Consider the following 22,895-nt stretch of genomic DNA (forward strand, 5'->3'; position numbering starts at 1 on the left):
GCAGTATGGGACACTCCAACTTCGGGCAGAGACACAGGGTCAGATACAGGGATGGAACCAGGTCGGGGAGGAAATATCAAAGAGCTGAGCCTAGGAAACCTCACAGGCTCCAGGGACTGCCTTGGGTCAGCGTGCAGTGAAGATGCTGTAGAGACAAGCTTCTTACTGGTTTAAGTGACGCAGCAGGCCTTGGATAGAGAGCTGAGTCTTTGATATAATAATGGTACAATGATAACGGCAACCAAAATTTATATAGTACTTACTTTACATTAAGTACTGTTCTAAGCACTTTACATATAAATTTATTTAATTCTCACACCAACCCAGGAGATAGATGGGTCCTATTTTTGCTAACCAAGACCCTAAAGCAGAGGTTAAGTGACTTGCCCAAGGTCACCCAACTAGTAAGTGGCAAAGCCAGGATTCAAATAGAGGCCATCCTCTTAACCACTAAGCTAACCTCCTCTCGTTGTCATCCTCGTCACCTGTGCCTGGGTCAGCTCAGGACGTTACTGACCACAGTGAGGGGCTGGAAAGCTTGAGGCAGGAGAGGCAAGACCCTTGTTGAAAAGTTAACAGAAAAAAAATCCCAGAGGCATAGGCCACAGATTCCCTCTCAGGATCCCACCTGAGAGTCAGTATAAGCATAGGGCAAGGAGGAAATGGTAAATGTAAAGGGAGCCCTATGTGGAATTATTTCTTAAATTGCTTAAAACAAACCTGCAAAACTCATCTCTCAAGCTCTATAACTACTACTTGAGTCGTGTCCAAGATAGTTCCAATAGTAATGAACTAGAACCTTCCATGTAGGTTTTGCATGATTATAACTACTCTGTTGGTTTCAGTAGGATATTCTCCTACCAAATTAGCAAGATGTTGTACAAACTAACAAAAGTTTAAAGAATGAATAGTATATAAAATAAAATAAAATTATCTTTTTGGTTTGAGGAACGTTAAAATGAAGTAGAAAAATATGTTGAAACCAAAGCATCTCCATCAACACTTTGTGACTTTTCAATGACTTTATACACAAAATATTAGATTCCTTAAGGAAGCATGTGGGTAATCTCCTCCTTCTTCTCCTCCTTATCGACCTCATCAATAGTGACTATTTATTGAGCATCCATTGTCCCTCTGATCATAAAGAAGATAATGCCCAGCCTTCAGGGACTCAAGAGGTCAGAGAATGGAGTGAGGTGATCATCCTTGGGCCTCCTTTGCCTACCTCATTTCCCTTTCTCTTTGGTCTTCATTTCCTAGGGAGGCTGTGTTTGTGCTTACATGCTGTATCATTATCTCATTTGATCTTCATATCAGTCATGGGAAATAGGTACATTATTATCCTCATTTCACAGAAAAGGAAACTGAGGTTTAAAGTTTACCTAACTTATCCAAGGTCATTCTGAGTAGAATCTGTGTTTTTACCACTATGTATTTTGTATCCCTCTTTCTCTCTCCCATCACCTTTTTTTGTTTTGTTTTTGTTTTTTTAATTGAATAAAAATTCTTTAAATTCTGTAGTGCTTTTTTTCTCCCTCTTTCTCTCTCCCATCACCTTTTTTTTGTAGTTATATATATATTTTTTTAATTTTTAAAAACATTTTATTATAGAAAACAATAAAAACAATAAAATATAAACAAAAATAGCAGTATAATGAACTCTTCTGTATCCATCATCCAGGTTCAACTCATAGTTAATCTTTATTTTTTTTTTATTTCTGAGATATACATTATGTATATGTATATGTAAATGTATATTTTAGTTATATTTTTTTACTGAATAAAGATTCTTTAAATTCTATAGTGCTTTACAAGTTTCAAAAGTTTCACACACATGATTTCATATAATCCCATAATAACCTTTTGCCCCCTACCCCTATAGTGCTCTTCCCCCCCACCACTGGTAACCTCCAGCTTGTTCTCTATATCTGTGAGTCTGCTTTTTTTTTTTAATAGGTCTTTATTGGAGTATAATTGCTTCACAATACTGTGTTAGTTTCTGTTGCACAACAAAGCGAATCAGCCATATGCATACACATGTCCCCATATCCCCTCCCTCTTGAGCCTCCCTCCCATCCTTCCTATCCCACCCCTCTAGGTCATCGCAAAGCACCGAGCCAATCTCCCTGTGCTATGCTGCTGCTTCCCATCAGCCAACTATTTTACTTTTGATAGTGTGTATATGTTGATACTACTCTCAGCTCGCCCCAGCTTTGCCCTCCCACCCCATATCATCAAGTCCATTCTCTATGCCTACCTCTTTATTCCTGCCCTGCAGCTAGATTCATCAGTACCATTTTTTTTTTTTTTAGATTCCGTATATATGTGTTAGCATACGGTATTTGTTTTTCTTTTTCTGACTTACTTCACTCTGTATGACAGACTCTAGGTCCATCCACCTCATTACAAATAACTCAGTTTCGTTTCCTTTTATGGCTGAGTAATATTCCATTGTATATATGTGCCACATCTTCTTTATCCATTCATCTGTCGATGGACATTTAGGTTGGTTCCATGTCCTGACTATTGTAAATAGTGCTGCGATGAATATTGTGGTGCATGTCTCTTTTTGAATTACGGTTTTCTCAGGGTATATGCCCAGTAGTGGGATTGCTGGGTCGTATGGTAGTTCTATTTTTAGTTTTTTATGGAACCTCCATACTGTTTTCCACAGTGGTTGTATCAATTTACATTCCCACCAATAGTGTAGGAGGGTTCCCTTTTCACCACACCCTTTCCAGCATTTATTGTTTTCTAGCTGTTTTGATAATGGCCATTGTGACTGGCATAAGGTGATACCTCATTGTAATTTTGATTTGCATTTCTCTAATCACTAGTGATGTTGAGCATCTTTTCATGTGCCTCTTGGCCATCTGTTATGTCTTCCTTGGTGAAATGTCTATTTAGGTCTTCCACCCATTTTTTAACTGGATTGTTTGTTTTTTTGATATTGAGCTCCATGAGCTGTTTGTATATTTTGGAGATTAATCCTTTGTCTGTTGTTTCATTTGCAAATATTTTCTCCCATTCTGAGGGTTGTCCTTTTGTCTTATTTATGGTTTCCTTTGCTGTGTAAAAGCTTTTAAGTTTAATTAAGTCCCATTTGTTTATTTATTATTTATTTTTAAAATAAATTTATTTATTTATTTATGGCTGTGTTGGGTCTTCGTTTCTGTGCGAGGGCTTTCTCTAGTTGCGGCGAGCAGGGGCCACTCTTCATCGCAGTGCGTGGGGCTCTCACTGTCGCGGCCTCTCCTGTTGCGGAGCACAGGCTCTAGACGCGCAGGCTCAACAGTTGTGGCTCATGGGCCCAGTTGCTCCGCGGCATGTGGGATCTTCCCAGACCAGGGCTCGAACCCGGGTCCCCTGCATTGGCAGGCAGATTCTCAACCACTGTGCCACCAGGGAAGCCCCCATTTGTTTATTTTTGTTTTTATTTCTGTTACTCTAGGAGGTGGGTCAAAAAAGATCTTTCTGTGCTTTATGTCAAAGAGTGTTTTTCCTATGTTTTCCTCTAAACGTTTTGTAATGTCTGGTCTTACATTTAAGTCTTTAATCCATTTGGAGTTTATTTTTGTGTATGGTGTTAAGGAGTATTCTAATTTCATTCTTTTACATGTAGCTCTCCAGTTTTCCCAGCACCACTTATTGAAGAGGCTGTCTTTTCTCCATTGTATGTTCTTACCTCCTTCGTCATAAATTAGGTGCCTATATGTGTGTGGGTTTATCTCTGGGCATTCTATTCTGTACCATTGATCTATATTTCTGTTTTTGTGGCAGTAAAATATTGTCTTGATTACTGTAGCTTTATGGTATAGTTTGAAGTCAGGGAGCCTGATTCCTCCAGCTCCATTTTTCTTTTTCAAGATTGCTTTGGCTATTCGGGGTCTTTTGTGTTTCCATATGAATTGTGAGATTTTTTGTTCTAGTTCTGTGAAGAATGCCATTGGTAGTTTGATAGGGATTGCACTGAATCTGTAGATTGCTTTGGGTAGTATAGTCATTTTCACAATATTGATTCTTCCAATCCAAGAACGTGGTATATTTCTCCATCTGTTTATGTCATCTTTGATTTCTTTCATCAGTGTTTTATAGTTTTCTGAGTACAAGTCTTTTGCCTCCTTAGGCAGGTTTATTCCTAGGTATTTTATTCTTTTTGTTGCAGTGGTAAATGGGAATGTTTCCTTAATATCTCTTTCTGATTTTTCGTTGTTGGTGTATAGGAATGCCAGAGATTTCTGTGCATTAATTTTGTATCCTGCAACTTTACCAACTTCATTGATTAGTTCTAGTAGTTTTCTGGTGGCATCGTTAGGATTTTCTATGTATAGTATCATGTCATCGGCAAACAGTGACAGTTTTACTTCTTCTTTTCCAATTTGTATTCCTTTTATTTCTTTTTCTTCTCTGATTGCCATGGCTAGGAATTCCAAAACTATGTTGAATAAGAGTGGCGAGAGTGGACATCCTTGTCTTGTTCCTGATCCTAGTGGAAATGCTTTCAGTTTTTCACCATTGAGTATGATGCTAGCTGTGAGTTTGTCATATATGGCCTTTATTATGTTGAGGTAGGTTCCCTCTATGCCCATTTTCTGGAGAGTTTTTATGATAAATGGGTGTTGAATTTTGTCAAAAGCTTTTTCTGCATCTATTGAGATGATCATATGGTTTTTAATCCTTAATTTGTTAATGTGGGGTATCACATTGATTGATTTGTGTATATTGAAGACTCCTTGCATCCCTGGGATAAATCCCACTTGATCATGGTGTAAGATCCTTTTAATGTGCTGTTGGATTCTGTTTGCTAGTATTTTGTTGAGGATTTTTCATCTATGTTCATCAGTGATATTGGTCTATAATTTTCTTTTTTTGTGATATCTTTTTCTGGTTTTGGTGTCAGGGTGATAGTGGCTTCGTAGAATGAATTTGGGAGTGTTTCTCCCTCTGCAATTTTTTGCAAGAGTTTGAGAAGTTTTGGTGTTAGCGCTTCTCTAAATGTTTGATAGAATTTGCCTGTGAAGCCGTCTGGTCCTGGGCTTTTGTTTGTTGGAAGGTTTTAAATTATGGTTTCAGTTTCATTACTTCTGATAGGTCCCTTTATATTTTCTAATTCTTCCTGGTTCAGTCTTGGAAAATTTTACCTTTCCAAGAACTTGTCCATTTCTTCGTGGTTGTCCATTTTATTGGCATATAATTGTTTGTAGTAGTCTCTTATAACCCTTTGTATTTTTGCAGTGTCAGTTGTGATTTCTCCTTTTTCATTTATAAATTTATTGATTTGTGTTCTCTCCCTTTTTTTCTTGATGAGTCTGGCTAAGAGTTTATCAATTTTGTTTATTTTCTCAAAGAACCAGCTTTTTATTGATCTTTGCTATTGTTTTCTTTGTTTCTATTTCATTTATTTCTGCTCTGATCTTTATGATTTCTTTCCTTCTACTGACTTTGGGGTTTCTTTGTTCTTCTTTCTCTAGTTGTTTTAAGTGTAGGGTTAGATTGTTTATTTGAGATTTTTCTTGTTTCTCGTGGTAAGATTGAATTGCTATAAACTTCCCTCTTAGAACTGCTTTGGCGCATCCCTTAGGTTTTCGTCATCGTGTTTTTGTTGTCATTTGTTTCTATGTATTTTTGTAGGTCTTCTTGATTTCTTCAGTGATCTCTTGGTTATGTAGTAGTGCACTGTTTAGCTTCCATGTATTTGTGTTTTTTACAGTTTTTTTCCTGTAATTGATTTCCAGTCTCATAGTGTTGTGGTCAGAAAAGATGCTTGATATGACTTCAATTTTCTTAAAGTTTCCAAGGCTTGATTTGTGACCCAAGATGTGATCTATCCTGGAGAATGTTCCATGTGCACTTGAGAAGAAAGTGTATTCTGCCACTTTTGGGTGGAATGTTCTGTAAATATCAATTAGATCTATCTGGTCTATTGTGTCATTTAAAGCTTGTGTTTCCTTATTTACTTTCTGTTTGGATGATCTGTCCATTGGTGTAAGTGGGGTGTTAAAGTCCCCTACTATTATTGTGTTACTGTCAATTTTTCCTTTCATGGTTGTTAGCATTTGGCTTATGTATTGAGGTGCTCCTATGTTGGATGCATAAACATTTATGATTGTTATGTCTTCTTATTGGATTGATCCTTTGATCATTATGTAGTGTCCCTCCTTATCTCCTGTAACAGTCTTTATTTTAAAGTCTGTTTTATCTGATATAAGTATTGCTACTCCAGCTTTCTTTTGATTTCCATTTGCATGTAATATCTTTTTCCATCCCTTCACTTTCAGTCTGTATGTGTCCCTAGGTCTGAAGTGGGTCTCTTGTAGACAGCATATATACGGGTCTTGTTTTTGTATCCATTCAGCCAGCCTGTGTCTTTTGGTTGGAGCGTTTAATCCATTTACATTCAAGGTTATTATTAATATGTATGTTCCTATGACCATTTTCTTAATTGTTTTGGGTTTGTTTTTGTGTGTCTTTTTCTTCTCTTTTGTTTTCTGCTTAGAGAAGTTTCTTTAGCATTTGTTGTAAAGCTGGTTTGATGGTGCTGAATTCTCTTAGCTTTTGTTAGTCTGAAAAGCTTTTGCCTTCTCCATCGAATCTGAATGAGATCCTTGCTGGGTAGAGTAATCTTGGTTGTAGGTTTTTCTCTTTCATCACTTTAAGTATATCCTGCCACTCCCTTCTGGCCTGCGGAGTTTCCACTGAAAAGTCAGCCGATAACCTCATGGGGATTCCTTTGTATGTTATTTTTTGTTTTTCCCTTGCTGCTTTTAATATTTTTTCTTTGAATTTAATTTTTGTTAGTTTGTTTAATATGTGTCTTGGTGTGTTTTTCCTAGGGTTTATCCTGTATGGGATTCTCTGTGCTTCCTGGACTTGGGTGACTATTTCCTTTTCCATGTTAGGGAAGTTTTCCACTATAATCTCTTCCAGTATTTTCTCAGACCCTTTCTTTTTCTTTTCTTCTTCTGGGACCCCTATAATTCGAATGTTGGTGCGTTTAGTGTTGCCCCAGAGGTCTCTGAGGTTGTCTTCAATTCTTTTCATTCTTTTTTCTTTATTCTGCTTCTTGGCAGTTATTTTCACCATTTTGTCTTCCAGCTCACTTATTCATTCTTCTGCCTCCGTTATTCTGTTATTGATTCCTTCTATTGTGTTTTTCATTTCAGTTATTGTGTTGTTCATCTCTGTTTGTTTGTTCTTTAGTTCTTCTAGATCTTTGTTAAACATTTCTTGTATTTTCTCAATCCGTGCTTCCATTCTATTTCTGAGGTTCTGGATCATCTTTACTATCATTACTCTGAATTCTTTTTCAGGTATGTTGCCTATTTCCTCTTCATTTATTTGGTCTTGTAGGTTTTTGCTTTGCTCCTTCATCTGTGACATATTTTTTTTCCGTCTCATTTTTTTTTTTTTTTTTTTTTTTAATGAGTGGGATTGTGTTCCTGTTTTACTGGTTGTTTGGCCTGAGGCTTCCAACACTGGAGTTTGTAGGCCATTGGGTAGAGCTGGGTCTTGGTGCTGAGATGAGGAACTCTGTGAGACCTCACTTCCATGAATATTCCCTGGGGTCTGAGGCTCTCTGTTAGTCCAGTGGTTCAGATTCAGAGCTCCCACCACAGGAGCTTCCGCCCAACCCTGGGCTCGCAAATCAAGATCCTGCAAGCCGTGTGGGGTGGCAAAAAAAAAAAAAAGGAACAGTAACAAAGTAAAAAATAAAATTAGACTAGGAAACTAGCAGATATGTTAGAAAGAATATAAAAATAAAAATATAGATGAATCAACAACCGGAAGGTACATCAGTACCAGAATAGTAAAAAAGAGGAGGGGGGAAAAGAAAAAAAAAGGAGGGGGAGGGGAAGGCCTTAGCTGTGGAGAGCAGGGCCTAAGCAAGGGTGAGGTTTGGGCAGTGGGTGGGCCCAATGCTCAGTACCCACAGGGCTGGAAAAGGCCCAGGGGGCTGTGGGGGGTGGGGCTTAGGCTCAAGGAACAGAAGGGGCCCAGGTGTGCCCCCTACCCCTGGTCTCAGAGGGTGGGGTAGCTCACCTGGGAGCCCAGCAGGCTTCCTGGGCTTGAATGGGTGGTGCAAACACCCTCCTCTCCTCTCTTGCTCCTCTGGTCTGGGGTCTGGGAGGACCCCTCCTGCCTGCCTCTCCTGTGCCTGCCTCTCCAGTGCCTCCTTCCTATGCCCCCATGACCAATGCAGCCGGGGTGGGGGAGGGGGAGCCTTACAGGGCAGGGTACCGGCCTGGGAGCTCAGCAGGCTTCCCGAGCCCCAGTGGGTGGGGCAATCGCCCTCTGCTTCTCAGCCTCTCCTCCCGGAGGGCCCCTCCCGCCTGCCTCTCCTGATCTCCCTGGCCTCCCTCCTATGCCCCCAGGACCCACGCGGCCTGGAGGGGGCTTTGGAGGGGGGAACCGGCTTGAGAGCTCAGCAGGCTCCCTGGCCCAAGTGGGCCAGGCAATCGCCCTCCACTCCTCTCCCGCTCCTCCCGGAGAGTCCCTCCCATCTGCCTCTACTGATCTCCCTGGCCTCAGGGGTGCCGATCTTGTCTGGCCTCCACTTCTCCTCCCACCTTGGTCCCCCTACAACCTACCGGTTCACTCTGGGGTTCCTCCCGTGTCTCCTTGGGGGTCAGAGTCCCCCACCAGCAGCCGGCAGGCACCCTGGTTGTGGGGAGACGCTAACTCTTCGTCTTCCCACACCGCCATCTTGACTCCTCCCCTGCTTTTTTTTTAATTCACTAGTTTGTTGTATTTTTTTGATTTCACATATAAGTGATATCTTACAGTATTTGTCTTTCTCTGTTTGACTTATTTAGCATAATGCCCTCCAAGTCCATCCATGTTGTTGCAAATGGCAAAATTTTATTCTTTTCTAATGGCTGAGTAGTATTCTACTGTTTATATATACCACATCTTTATCCATTCACCTGTTGATGGACACTTAGATTGCTTCCATACCTTGGCAATTAGTAAATAATGCTGCTGTGATTATCGGAGTGCATGTATCTTTTCGAATTAGTGTTTTTGTTTTTTTAGGATACATACCAAGGAGTGAAATTACTGGGTCATATGGTAGTTCTATATTTAGTTTTTTGGAAAACCTTCGTACATTCCCACCAACAGTATATGAGGGTTCCCTTTTCTCCACATCCTCGTCAACATTTGTTATTTTTTTTTTTGGTGATAGCCATTCTGACAGGTGTGAGGTGATATCTCGTTGTGGTTTTGATTTGTATTTCCCTGCTGATAAGCGATGTCCCATCACCTTTTCTTTCCTCCTCAACTGGTCATAATATAAAAACAACAGTGTTTTTCAGGTTGTTTGATGGATTTTTTGCACTTCATGCTTGATCTACAGACCTACCTTGTTGATCCAAGATGGCTGAGCGTGTCACTCAGGGGACATGGCACAGACCATACTTAGATGCTTCTGTTGCAGGGATCTGCCAGCTGCAGCTGAGGACCAAATCCGGCTCACTGCCTATTGTTTTACAGCTTATGACTTAAGAAAGACTTCTATGTTTCTTTTGAAAAAACGAATAGAATGTTTTTGTGACAGGTGAAAATTATATGGAATTCAAGTTTCAGTGAACATGAATAATGTTTCAGTGAAACAGCTACACTCATCCATTTGCATATTGTCTATGGCTGATCTCACACTACAATGGCAGCGTGGAGTAGTTGTGACAGAGACCAAGTGGCCTGCAAAACCAAAAATGGTTACTATCTGGCCCTTTACAGAAAAAGTTTGCCCGCCCATTGTCTACTGGAGGAGACTGGAGAATGATGAGCTTCTGGAGGAGAGGGACTAAGCTTTATAACAGAGAGTGAGGCAGCAGGCAGCATGATGTACTCCCTGGTAAGAGTGCTTCGGGCTCTGGATTTGATTTCCACTCCACCAGTGACAGCCTGTGTGACCTTGGCCAAGATACTTAACCTGTCTGTGCTTCTGTTTCTGTATCTGTAAAATGGGGATAATAATAGTTCCCACCTCATAGGTTGTTATACAGATTATATTTATATGCAAAATACTTAAACAATGCTTTACGTATAAATATAATGCACAAAAAAGATGATTAATGTTCATCCTTGTGTCATGGACATTTTTTCTAGGCAAAGTACAGCAGGCCCCTAGTAGTCCCCAAAACTTGGCCTCTTTGGGTAGCACCCCACACTCAGAATTATGAGACTCTCTGGCCCCCTGAGACCCTTTGTCCCCAGCACAGACTCTGGTGGCCCATAGACATACCTTTCTCCTCTTTCTCCTGGGTCCGCAGCTCCCTACCCCAGCCCCTCCATAAGGCTCCTGGCTCTCTTCCAGGGCCCCACTGAGAGCCATGATGTTGGCACTTCAGTCATATGCTGGGGCCCAAACTTGGGCTATGCTGTTCTCACATGGACCTCCCTCCACGTCATATCACAATGACTGCATCCCTTATGGCCCTTTGGGGCCACAGCCATGACCCTTAGTCCTGTGGGCAGATAGAGCCTTGCTTTATGGCCCATGTCATGTGTGAGGGCTGCCCCACATATTCATCACTATCTCTTTTAGGGACCACATACCGCATGCCTGGTCTTAGGCTAGGTGTTCTACTCACAACATCATTAATCCTCATGAAATCCCTACAGAGTTGCACTATACTTATCTTGGGGAGGAGTGTCATGACACTTGGGATGAGTCCCTCTCTTGGATTTAGGCTAAAACATGGCCTCCCTGGGGGCCAGTGTTCTGTAGAGGTTTCGTTTCCCTCAGTTAAGGTAGAACTCATGTCCTCTTTCTGACAACTGTGGTTCCTTTCTGCCCCTTACCCTTGGCTGCCTTATTCACCCATCCCTATAATATGCTATCCAGGGACCCATGCAGGAAATTCTGAGGTTGCAAGTAAGCAAACAGAGAAAAATCCAAGGCATGTTACATGACATTGTTTGGGTTAACAGTACAGCTAGGCCATACCTGGCCCTTCCGCATTGGAGAGCTGAAAAAACAGAGTTGCAGAGAGGTTAAGTGACACTCCCTGTTACAGCTGGCCTTCTAAACCCGGCTCTGACTCTGCAGCTAAAGAAGGTTCTTGGCAGAGATGGAAAGTGAAGGGGTTATAAGTGTTCACTAGACCACCAGCTCCATGAGGTCAGGGATTGTTGCCTGTTTTATTCACGGTTGGATCCCAAGGGCCTAGAGCAGTACTGGGTTTGTGGTCAGCTCCCAACAAGTATGGGTTGGAGTCATAGTGATTGTTGTTTGGCCAAGGTGCAGAGAAACTCGAAGCTTCCTATTTGGACAGGGAGCATGGGAGAGAGCATAGCTGTACACTGAGTGGGACGCTTTATATCCTCAATAATTAAATTGAAACTCCAAATTAAATTAGCTTGTTTAATGAGCTGTAGTTTCTTCCCCATCCACAACACGATCACTGGCCTTGGGTGACAAAACCTTCCTCGCCCCACTATATGTCGTCAAGACAGGAAAAACTCCGTGTCTACTCTGTGATGAAGCAAGGGGTGTTATGTCCACCCAGGCAGCCCCTTAGATGCACTTGCAGAATCCTGTTTGTCTATGGGGAAAGGGATATCCAGTTATGCCAGAAAATCTCTGGAAATTCACACATCAAACGTGCTATGGACTGAATTGTGTCCCCATCAAAATTCATGTGTTGAAGCCCTGTCCCCCACCATGACTCTATTGGAGTTGGGGCCTTTAGGGAGGTGATTAAGGTTAAATGAGGTCATAAAAGTGGACCCCTGATACAGTAGGATTAGTATCCATATAAGATGAGACACCAGAGTGTTCACTGGCTCTCTCTGCCGTATGAGGACACAGTGAGAAGGTGGCAAGCCAGGGAGAGGATTTTCACCAGAAACCCAATCTGATGACACCTTAAAAATGGACTTCCCAGGGACTTCCCTGGTGGTCCAGTGGTAAAGAATCCACGTTCCAATGCAGGGGACCCGAATTCGGACCCTGGTCAGGGAACTAAGATCCCACGTGCCGCGGGGCAGCAAAGCCCGTGTGCCACAACTACAGAGCCCACCCACCCTGCAGCCTGTGCGCCACGACTAGAGAAGAGAAAACCACACACCACAACTAGGGAGAAGCCCGCGTGTCACGTGAAAAATCCCGCATGCCTCAACAAAGATCCCACGTGCCACAACTAAGACCCGATGCAGCCAAAAATAAATAAATAAATAATAAATAAATAAATCTTAAAAAAAATATTTGGACTTCCCAGAACTACAAGAAAGTAAATTGCTGTCGTTCGAGCCACCTAGTGTGTGGCTTTTGTTATGGTATCCTGAGCTGACTGATACACATGGTTTCTCAGTGTTCATCCGTTGACATAACTAGGATCTGGCTGGAAAGGTCTTTACATCTTCAACAGCAGAAGCAGAATTCTCCAAATGATGCCACTAATACTTAATAAATTGTATCCAAATAAGTAGCAGGTATAGTGGTCCATATTTTTACAACAGGAAAAACTGCATTTAATTATTTTCTGTATAAAATGTTTACCATAAACTTTAATTCTCATAGTTGTGCTGTGTTATTTCGAAAGTTAAGGAAATTTGGGCTCAGAGAGGTTGAATGAGTGTGTAAGACCACACAGCGTATGAGTGGCAAAGTTGAACCCCAGCACAGGCCTGTGACTCTTCGACAGGGCCGTTTAAACTTAGGAACGTCGTTCAGAATCTCTGACCTATCTTGGTCATATCTACCAAGTGGCAAAAGAGAGCTCAAAATAAAGTGCTGTAACTCAAGGAGAAATCAGGAACATTTAGAACCAAGGTTTGTCTTTGTCCTTAATTTACCTGACAGCATTTTCTGAAGTAATGGTTGTGTGGGATGCAACACACCCATTGTGTGGGATGGAACATGCCACATTTGCAGCAATTACGAGGCAGAATAAGAAGAGCTGGGGAAGGTGTTAGCAGCATCTGGGCTATCAGCTGTCAAGGCCGCTTGCTCTTGGTCACCTGAAGCAGGCCACTCTAGAAACACTTCATTTTCCACTGATGAAAATTAGAAGAATTAAGTTTGGGGGGGCAAGCGTTTCAGCACAAAAGAACTCATTTGGCTGAAGTGTCTGCAAGCGTGGATTGGATTCTTTGGAAAACATGAAGGTTTGTGAAAACAAAAACAGCAATTGCAAGCTGGTGCAGGCCTTGTATAAGAAGATGTGTACGGAGATCCCTTCTGTTGGTCAGGCTGTGTGCACACATCCCCGTTATACAATTACTGCTTTTCTCAGTTGCCTCCATTTTAAAAAGAAATCAGCATAAGCACAAGCAACACAATAAAACTAATAGCTAAGTGGAAAAGTGTGCACCTATGAGCTACTTCTTTCTCATCAAACTGGAAGGCAGTGTAAGAAATTCACATTTATTGCACGTCTGCTCGATGTCAGGCTCCGTGATGGGCTCTTTAGGTGGGTTTATTGTATTTTTGTCTTCATAGCAACCTTGTGATGTAGACACAAATTAATAAATACGTGGTAAAATAACTTGTTCAAGGTTTTTCTCTTTTAAAGTTGGGAATTGAAACAAGGTCATATGAGTCAGAAATCCTTGCTCACTGTTGATGGGGCCCAATTACTCCCCTTTCCTTGTTCCCTCTCTGATGATTCAGGGAAGAGGTGAGACCCTCCTGCTGCTGAACTGTATGAGGATGGGGGACCAGGGTAAAATGTCCATCTTTGCTGCTTAATGAACAAGTCCTCTTGAGTTTCTAGCGTGCCTTCCCCTCTTCATCAACTTGGCTCTCTCTTAGTGAAAGCAGAAGAGGTTTCTTGCTTTCCCATGTGGCAATAACCTGCCTTCTTGCCTGACCAAGACAGATAGCTTGGGCTGTCCATCTTGATAGCTCCGTTTCCAAGGTCCACAGTCTGGGTGGGGTGTGGGAGGTCTCAGCCTCTTTATAGCTTTGGATGGTTCATAATCGTTCTTGCACTGACTTCTCAGGCTGGTTCACCAGTGGACTCTGGCTTCCCTGACACCTCCAGAGAACAAGCCTGGTTTCCTGGGCCAACGAGTACCCTCTCCACAGGTGCAGGGAGAGGATGTGAAGGGCTACAGGAGTCATACCATGATTCTGCAAATGCATTTTGGCTGAACATCATGAGATGTATTTTCTTTCTAGGTCAAGTTATAAAAATACATAATATAGGTACTCCTGATTAAATAGCCATCTGTAGTAGCATCGCTCAGACACATTATGGGTTCTTACAGACCGTTCTGAAAGCTGGGGAAGCTGTCTAGCAATAGTAGCTGAGAGCATGGATTTTGGAGTCAGACTACCCAGGTTCATATCCCATTTGTTTGCTGTTTAACCTTGAGCAAGTTCTTCTTAACTTTTCTGTGCCTCCATTTCTTTGTAAAATGGGAATAGTAATAGTACATCCCTCACAGAGTTGTTAGGAGTATTAAATTACTCAATACGTGAAAAGTTCCTAGGAATATAGCCTTGCCCTTAAAGAGAGTGTAGACAGTTGGCTAGGATGGTGATAGCCATTGTGGTGGTCCTGTCCGGAGAAGATCGAGAATATTGGTATTAGCATGTTCAGGCCATCAGCCTTAATTTACATACTTGCAAGTTAATGTAGGCCAATGAGAATCATTAGTTGGCCAGAGTCCCACATTAACATAGTTCACGCATTCATTATCCGCTGAGCACTTGTTATGTGCCAGGCACTGTGTTTTGTATCAAGAATGGAAAAATGAATGAAACAGATGTGATTCTGCTCTTGTGAAATTGCACAATAGTTGCTTAATTATCCAGTAATAGGATATTTCAAATAAAGTTTACCAAGATAATCTCAAAACATTCAGTGTCATTAAAGTTTTTCTCCTCTTTTAGATCTCAGTGAACGTTTAACAGCCCCTCAGATAGAATCTGTAGCTGCCCTGTCCTGTGTGGTAGCCACGAGCCACATGTAGCCGTGGGAGCACGATGAGGGGTAAAATTTGAGGCGGGAGAGGTGGGCAGCCCTTTACAAGGGGCTGTGCTGAGGAATTTAAATGTTACTCTAATAAAGGTGGGGTTAAACAGGAGAGTGAGGCGAACTTTGGAATTTAGAATAACTTTAAAGCCTCCATGAATTGTACCAACTTTCTTTTATTCTATTTATATTTTAATGTAATCAATGATATATTTGGGTCTAAATCTACCACTTTTTTTTTGTTTTCTGTTTGTCCCATCTGTTTTATGTTTCACTCCTTTCTTGCCTTCTTTTAGATGGATTACATTAAAAAAATCATTTTTAAAAAAATTATTTGTTTATTTATGGCTGTGTTGGGTCTTCGTTTCTGTGCGAGGGCTTTCTCTAGTTGCGGCAAGCGGGGGCCACTCTTCATTGCGGTGCGCGGGCCTCTCACTGTCACGGCCTCTCTTGTTGCAGAGCACAGGCTCCAGACGCACAGGCTCAGCAATTGTGGCTCATGGGCCTAGTCGCTCCGCGGCCATGTGGGATCTTCCCAGACCAGGGCTCGAACCCGTGTCCCCTGCATTGGCAGGCAGATTCTCAACCACTGCGCCACCAGGGAAGCCCTAAAAAAATCATTTGATTCCTCCCTCCCACTAGTGTGTTTCTTTTCTTTACTTGGTTACCAGAGAAATCAGAAGAGGCACCTGTAATGTAACAAAGTCTAAACTGTATCAGTATGGCTCCTGCCTCCAAGAGCATAGAAGGGTTATCTCCCTTTTGACTTACCTGCTGCTGTTGTCTTGTATGTTATTTCCCTGTACATAGTAAACCCCATGAGATACTATAAATGCATTCTGAAGTCAGTATTATTTATGTTGACCCACATATGTCCCACTTTTGTTGTTCCTTCTTATATTCCTTCCATCTGGGATCATTTTTCTACTGCTTGAAGAACACTCCTTAATTCCTTTGGTGCAGGTCTTCTTTGGCAAACTCTATTTTTGTTTAATAATATCTTTATTATACCTTCATTTTTTTAAATTGAAGTATAGTTGATTTACAATATTGTGTTAGTTTCAGGTGTACACAAAGTAATTTGGTTATACATATATATACACACACACACACACACACACACACATACATATATCTATATTCTTTTTTTTCAATTCTTTTCCATTATAGTTTGTTACAAGATATTGACTACAGTTCCCTGTGCTATACAGTAAATCCTTTGTTGTTTATCTATTTTATATATGGTAGTGTGCATCTGTTAATCCCATACTCCCAATTTATTCCTTCCCCCGTTCCCTTTGGTAACCATATATAAGTTTGTTTTCTATGTCTGTGACTCTGTTTCTGTTTTTTAATTAAGTTCATTTATATCATTTTTTAGATCCCACGTATAAGTGATATCATATGTTATTTGTCTTTCTCTGTCTGACTTACTTCACTTAGTATGATAATCTCTAGGTCCATCCATGTTGCTGCAAATGGCACTATTTCATTCTTTTCTATGGCTGAGCAATATTCCATTGTATATATGTACTACATCTTCTCTATCCATTCATCTGTTGATGGACACCTAGGTTGCTCACACCTTCACTCTTGAAGCATATTTTTGCGGCATATGGAATTCTAGTGTGGTGGTTATTTTCTTTCAGCATACTGAACATATCATCACACTGTCTTCTGGCTTCCCTTGTTGCTGCTGAGAAGTATCTACTCTGAGAATGATTTCTTTGAAGGTCATCCGTATTTTTCCCTCTGGCTGCTCTTAAGATTTTCTTTGTCTTTGATTTTTATGCAGTTTCACGGTGGTATGTGTAGGTGTGGATTTCTTTTTATTTATACTGCTTGAGAATTGTAAGTCCTTCTGAGTCCATGGATTGATGTCTTTCATTGGTTCTAAAATAGTCTCTGGTATGACCCCCTTACATGATGCTTCTCCCTCAGTTTCTCACTCCTTTCCCTGAACTCCAAGTAAATGTATGTTAGACTTTCTCACTGCCTCCGCCACACCTCTTTTATCTTTGTGTCTCTCTGTGATACACTCTGCATAGTTTTTCTGACATCTTGTGGTATGCCAATTCTCTGTTTGCTTATATCTTATCAGCTGTTAAATCCTTCCACTGATTTATTGATTTTGATTATTACTTCCTTCTTTCATTCTAGAATTTTTATTTGGTTCTTTTTCAAGTCTGCCAAATCATTTAAAGAAAATCATTTCCCATTCCCCTACTGAAAATTTAGGCTTTGTTTTTAGTTTCTTTGAATGTTGTAAGTATAGTTGTGTTAGAGTCCTTAACTGATAATTTCAATATTTGAAGGCTATTTTTTTTTTTCTGTTGGTCCTATTGGTTCTCACTTATATTGTCACATGTGCCTGGTTATCCTTCACAGAGCTTTTCTTTCACTTCTGCCAAGGGTGGGGGCTTAAGGTGGTAACTGGTTGAATCTGAGCTTGAGGCTTGAGACTCCCTGGATGACCTAGTTGATGCAAACTAGCTGCGAGTCTGCCCAAGGATGGCTCACTTTGGGTTCACTCCTTCCCCCAGTCGTAGCCTGCTGGGGCTGCAGACAAGCCGAGAGCGGTTCACTATGTTTTCTACCTTTGGTGGCCCCTGGCTTTTACATTAGTCCCCATTTCCCCTTGAAGCTGTTAAAATAGGAAGCTCAGTTTCACAGCTCTTTATATTAAATTAACAAATACTCCTGGGTAGTGCATTTACCCAACTGGGTTCTGAGGTTCTAGAATTGGGCCCGGTAATTCCTCACACTATCGATACTTCTTCGAGGCTTTTAAGAGGATGTTTTCAGTATTCAGCACTTTTAGTTGTACTTGCGAAAGTTGGTCTTAGTTTCCTACTGTCCCGCTATTAAGAGTGTCTGACTCTGATACAACAAGGTCGGTGACCCTACTGTTTGTTGTTTGTTTGAGGAAGATACTTTTGGGAGCCATTTTCCTGCACATTTCCCTTTTGGGGAATGAGTAGAAAGGGGGTGGCACTATATTTATTTATTTGGAAGGAAGGTGTAGATGTAACCATATCATCCTTCCTTCTGGCTGAGGTAGCCTTTGAGGAGTGAGAAGTTTTTGATGATTGAAAACTGGTGCTTTAGTAGAAAAGAAGAATATTTCTGATCAATATTTCCATTATTTTTTCTGTTACCATCTTCAAGGCATTAGAATTTGAGCAGATAATTCTCTATTTCAGCCATTCCACTGAGGTCACTCGTTACCAAGTCTAGTCTCTCCACTTATGAATCATATCCTATTACCGAGTAAAGCATCGTATTTTTAGAGAGCAAATATCGTTTAAGTGATAGAAGTGATTTTTTTTCTATAAACACAGGCCTAGAAAAGGCAGCAAGCAGGTTACTCAGTGTGCAAGGAGCAGGCAGCAGGCTCCTGGCTCACTGGGTAAATATCTGGGTTAGAGCAACATCAGGGGCTCTTCTGAGGGCAGTTTGTATTTTCGTATATGAGTATGTTGGCTCAAAGTAATTATGAAGAAAACAATGTTCCAAGTGTGTTGCAACCTTATCATAAATGGTATACATTTTAAAGGATGAGGAATTGCAGTAGTCATGTACCAATGGGAAAGTATGTTTTTTACCTGGAGGCACCTGATTGTTAATACAAGTGAAGCCGGAGAGAAAAATAATTGACTGTGAGAGGTGCGGTTTGTTGTTATTTATATGTTTTTCTTAACAGTTTTTCCCCTTCACATCTTCAGATTCCAGATTCCTGTCTCCAAAGCATAAGTCTTCAAAATGATTGGCAAAAGCCACTCAAAATATTAACATTTTCATTCTGCTTCTTAGAGAAATCTTCCAACGACAAGAGAAAAAGAAATTGAAGATTGCCGCATTTATATATTTATTTTAGTCATTTGAAATTTCATTGGCATAAAGACAACTTACAGTGAACATAGTTATGTTTTAACATTCTTCATTTGACGTCATCCTCCAAAGATGGCCTGGAAGACTAGAGCAAAAATTTTGGAGGAAAAGCTTGGGGACACCTGATATTGTAATTGCACAGCCCTGATGTGAAACTTGGTATTGAACCTTACAGGAGGGCAATCTTGATATCATGATATCATTGGTCACACAATGCATAACAGGAAAAGAAAATATTTTTCTCTTATTTTAATTGACATATGCCTAACTCCTAAGTGAATGGATTTAATATGATTGTAGAATGGACTCTAATGAAGTTTGAGTATTCTATATTTTATGTGTTTTAGTTACCATCATATGAAGTATGCCATCATATTCTTTTCATTATTGTAGCCTAAAAGGTTACCAAAAAGAAATAAGGCATTGGAAATTTGTGTGGAATCAATAAGTAGAATGATCTATACGATTATATCTTTACTTGAAAAATTTTACAATGTACCTTTCAGATCCAGTCCTTATCTATTGTGATTACAGTTCTAAAAGAATCCTGTTGCTTAGCAACCAGATTATATATGATGGAACTCCCTGAAAGAACTTTAAGTGTTAAGTCTTTAGAAATTGAGAGATACCTTGGATGTTGTGAATCTCTTAATTTTAAAAGTAAGTATGAATTGTGTTCAGAAAAGAATCACAGTGAAAAACTGTCTCAAAAGTAGATAGAAAAGACCTCAGAACTATTTGAATAAATGCTTTCCCATTTAGAAAATTCAGTCATTAAAAAAATTGAAATAATTGTTCCAAAGAATGATAGGTTGGTGCTCCCTTTTAAGATTCCCGTCTCTAATGGGTTTTTCACTGCCTCTTTTCTCTAGTCATTGTATTGTTACAGCAAACCCCCAAAGCCAGGTGTGTAATGACGCACTTAGTTTCCTTCTGCCTTTCTCAGAAAGGAGCTGATCTTTTATCTTTATTATCTGAGTTGTTTTGTTTTGTTTTTCTTTTGTATCTAGTTGCTACTTCTGAAATACAGTTAAATAATGGTTGGAACTTTCATTGTAACTTGAAGTGAAAAGAATCATAATCGGAATTAATTTCTTTTCATCACTATAAATTCTTCAGCATTGACTGATTTCACGTGTGCCTGCATTTTTCTGTTCATCTTGAAGTGTCTTATGTTTTCATGGCTGTGACCAGCAATAACTGGTGATTCTGTGTAGGCAACCGTGAATGCCCGCTAGGTTTCTCAGTTTGTGTGTGTCTTCTTGGTACAGGGAAGAGTAGTTTCTTTAATAAATGGTGCCTTTTGGGAAGAAAGGGAAAGGTGGATGTGTCTTCTGATTTTGTGAATCCCTTTTGTTTCCAAAGGACCCTTAATTTCTATTGGCTTGCTTCTTTTTTTCTCTTCACTATCAAGCATCCAGGGGATGTGATCCTCCAACTCGCCTCCCTCCCTCCAGAAGTGATGCCTCCAAAGACCTCCATCTTTGGTCCCACTGACTTTCTGGTCCTTCCTTTCATTTACCTGGTGCCCAAGCATCAGACTTGTTTTCAGTATTTCCACACTCAGGGTGGGAAGCTCTTTCTGGAGGTAATTTTCATCTGTTCTGCTACCAGAACCAGGTGTGGCCGCCTGACTCTTTTTCTGAAAAGGTTTCTGCTACTTTCAGATGTTCATTTCCCTCCCTGTGTATTAATTGAAATTTCTAGTATACTCTATCTCCTAGTTATGCTATAGGCAAGGCAGGCTTCATGGGCATGCCACCATTGCATGGCTTTATAATATGGTTGTATCTGGTGGAGAAAATCTCCCCTCACCATTCTTTATTTTGCAATTTTTTTGGCAGTTCTAATGTACTGTTCCGTAAGAACTTTAAAATAATTGCTTCCATTTCTCCTAAAAACTATGTTGGAATTTGGATTGGAATTTTATGCATTAATTAAAGTTTAAATATTAATTTAAAAATGTATAATTTTCTTAATATTTATCAGTTTCCTTATAGGGGTTTATAACTTGTTGCTATCATGTATGGAATTGGCTTTTTATTTTTTAAAGGTTAATGTTAGTATAGAGGAAGACTATTCATTTTTATATCTGGATCTATTTCTTTTTCATTTTTTTCTCCTGTGTTGTGATAGATTTTTTTATTTGACCTTCTGGACCAGGGATCTACAAACTTCAGATTGCTTGCCAAACCCATCCTGCTGCCTGTTTCTATAAATAAAATTTTATTGGAACACAGCTAAACCCATTTATGTATGTATTATCTATGGCTGCTTTTATGCTACAATGGCAAAGTTGGGCAATTTCAACCGAGCCTATATGGCCTACAAAGTCAAAAATATTTACTAACTTGAGCTTTACAGGAGGTTTGCCAACTCCTGTTCCAGACTACTTATTTTGTTCCTGGGAGTGAATTTTCTCTTTCAGTTAGGTTATTGAACTTTAAAAGTTTTTAAAAATGTCAATTAAATCTCAATAAAACTGGAAGAAAAAAACAAAAAATAAAATAAAGTGAATAAAAGTTATTTAATAAAATTTTTTTAAATTTTTATTTTTTATTTTTATTTTTGGCAGCATTGGGTCTTCGTTGCTGTGCGTGGGCTTTCTCTAGTTGCAGCGAGCGGGGGCTACTCTTTGTTGCGGTGCGTGGGCTTCTCATTGCAGTGGCTTCTCTTGTTGCGGAGCACGGGCTCTAGGCACGCTGGCTTCAGTAGTTGTGGCACGCAGGCTCAGTAGTTGTGGCACGCGAGCTCTAGAGCGCAGGCTCAGTAGTTGTGGCGCACGGGCTTAGTTGCTCCGCGGCACGTGGGATCTTCCTGGGCCAGGGCTCGAACCTGTGTCCCCTGCATTGGCAGGCGGATTCTTAACCACTGTGCCACCAGGGAAGCCACTATTTTAAAGTTTGAAAAAAGTTAAAAAAACTTTTTTAGTTTCAGTAAATATTTTTTGTTTTAATTACATCACTTTGAGGATTTGCATTCATCTGTTCTTTAATGTTTTCTTTCATCTCTTCTATTAGTGAGACCCATCCAATTTCAGTTTGGTCTTTTCCCCTTAGGGGCTGAGTCCCCTTTCAGGGATTGCAGGTTTTCTTTGCCTGTTCTAACGCAGATGCCCTCAGCACCAGTACATTGAGGCTATGGAGGCTCTCAGGCAGTGTCAAACTTGAAGGGGCTGGAAGACCTGGTAATCCTTGCTTAGGGGCCACCCTTGGTCAAAAAGGAGAAGGAACCATACCTGTTCCAGTGATGGTTGAGGAATGCCTTTGGTCTTCAGCCTTGACATGAATGGGTGGGTGAACCAGCCTTTTCCAGTCTGTAAGGACTAAGACATGTCAGTTCTCTAGGTCCAGCAGGATTGTGGGCCCTCCAATTATAGGGCTTTTCATAGTAAACTGGGGGATGCAGGCCCCCTCCCCAGAACACATGCACACATGCATATCCATGCATATCCATGCATGTCTAGATGTACATCATCTGCCTTCTTGGCCCTCTCATGTCATATACCACAGGTTACAAAGCCAGGACCAATTCTAGCCTCTTAAGAACTCCAGGCCTCAGCTGCCCCATGCTTTCTAGGCCTCAGGAAAAGGCTTACTCTTGTTTTCCTTATTTTAGAGTCATTTAGTGAGTTCAGAGATAGGAAGTTGAGGCTCGCCTTGTTGATTTCTAATTTGAGTATTTACTTTTTCCTTTTGCCTGTCTGACTATGCTGGGAAGGAATAGGTGGGATAGGTGTAGATAATATAGATCAACTTGGGACCTGGCATGTGTTTGATTAGGAGTTTAGTGGTATCAGGAGGGGTTCTATATTCCTATCAGTAAATGAAGGACTATACTTATTTTTATTTTCCTCTGTAGATCTATGTATGCATATGTACATATATCCCCCCCCCCATCACACACACACATACACACACAGGCTCAATGCTGATTGTAAAATAAATATTATAATACAAGTACTATATACAGTCACACCAGTAGTACCCAATCATGAGGGAGAAATAAGCCCTAAAGAGACCAATGCTCAAGGACTCTGTTTGATATCCCTTTATCCCATCTTCCAGAAGTTCCATG

General features: G+C 40.5%; 1 protein-coding gene across 11 annotated transcripts in view; it reads left to right on the forward strand.

Moving 5' to 3' along the window:
• The window catches only part of PDE8B (phosphodiesterase 8B), a 328,186-nt gene that overhangs the window by 106,620 nt on the left and 198,671 nt on the right, over positions 1–22,895 (forward strand). The gene's annotated exons all lie outside the window — the stretch shown is intronic.

This window comes from Balaenoptera borealis (genome assembly GCF_965194805.1).
Source record: "Balaenoptera borealis genome assembly, chromosome: 2".
NCBI lineage: Eukaryota > Metazoa > Chordata > Mammalia > Artiodactyla > Balaenopteridae > Balaenoptera > Balaenoptera borealis.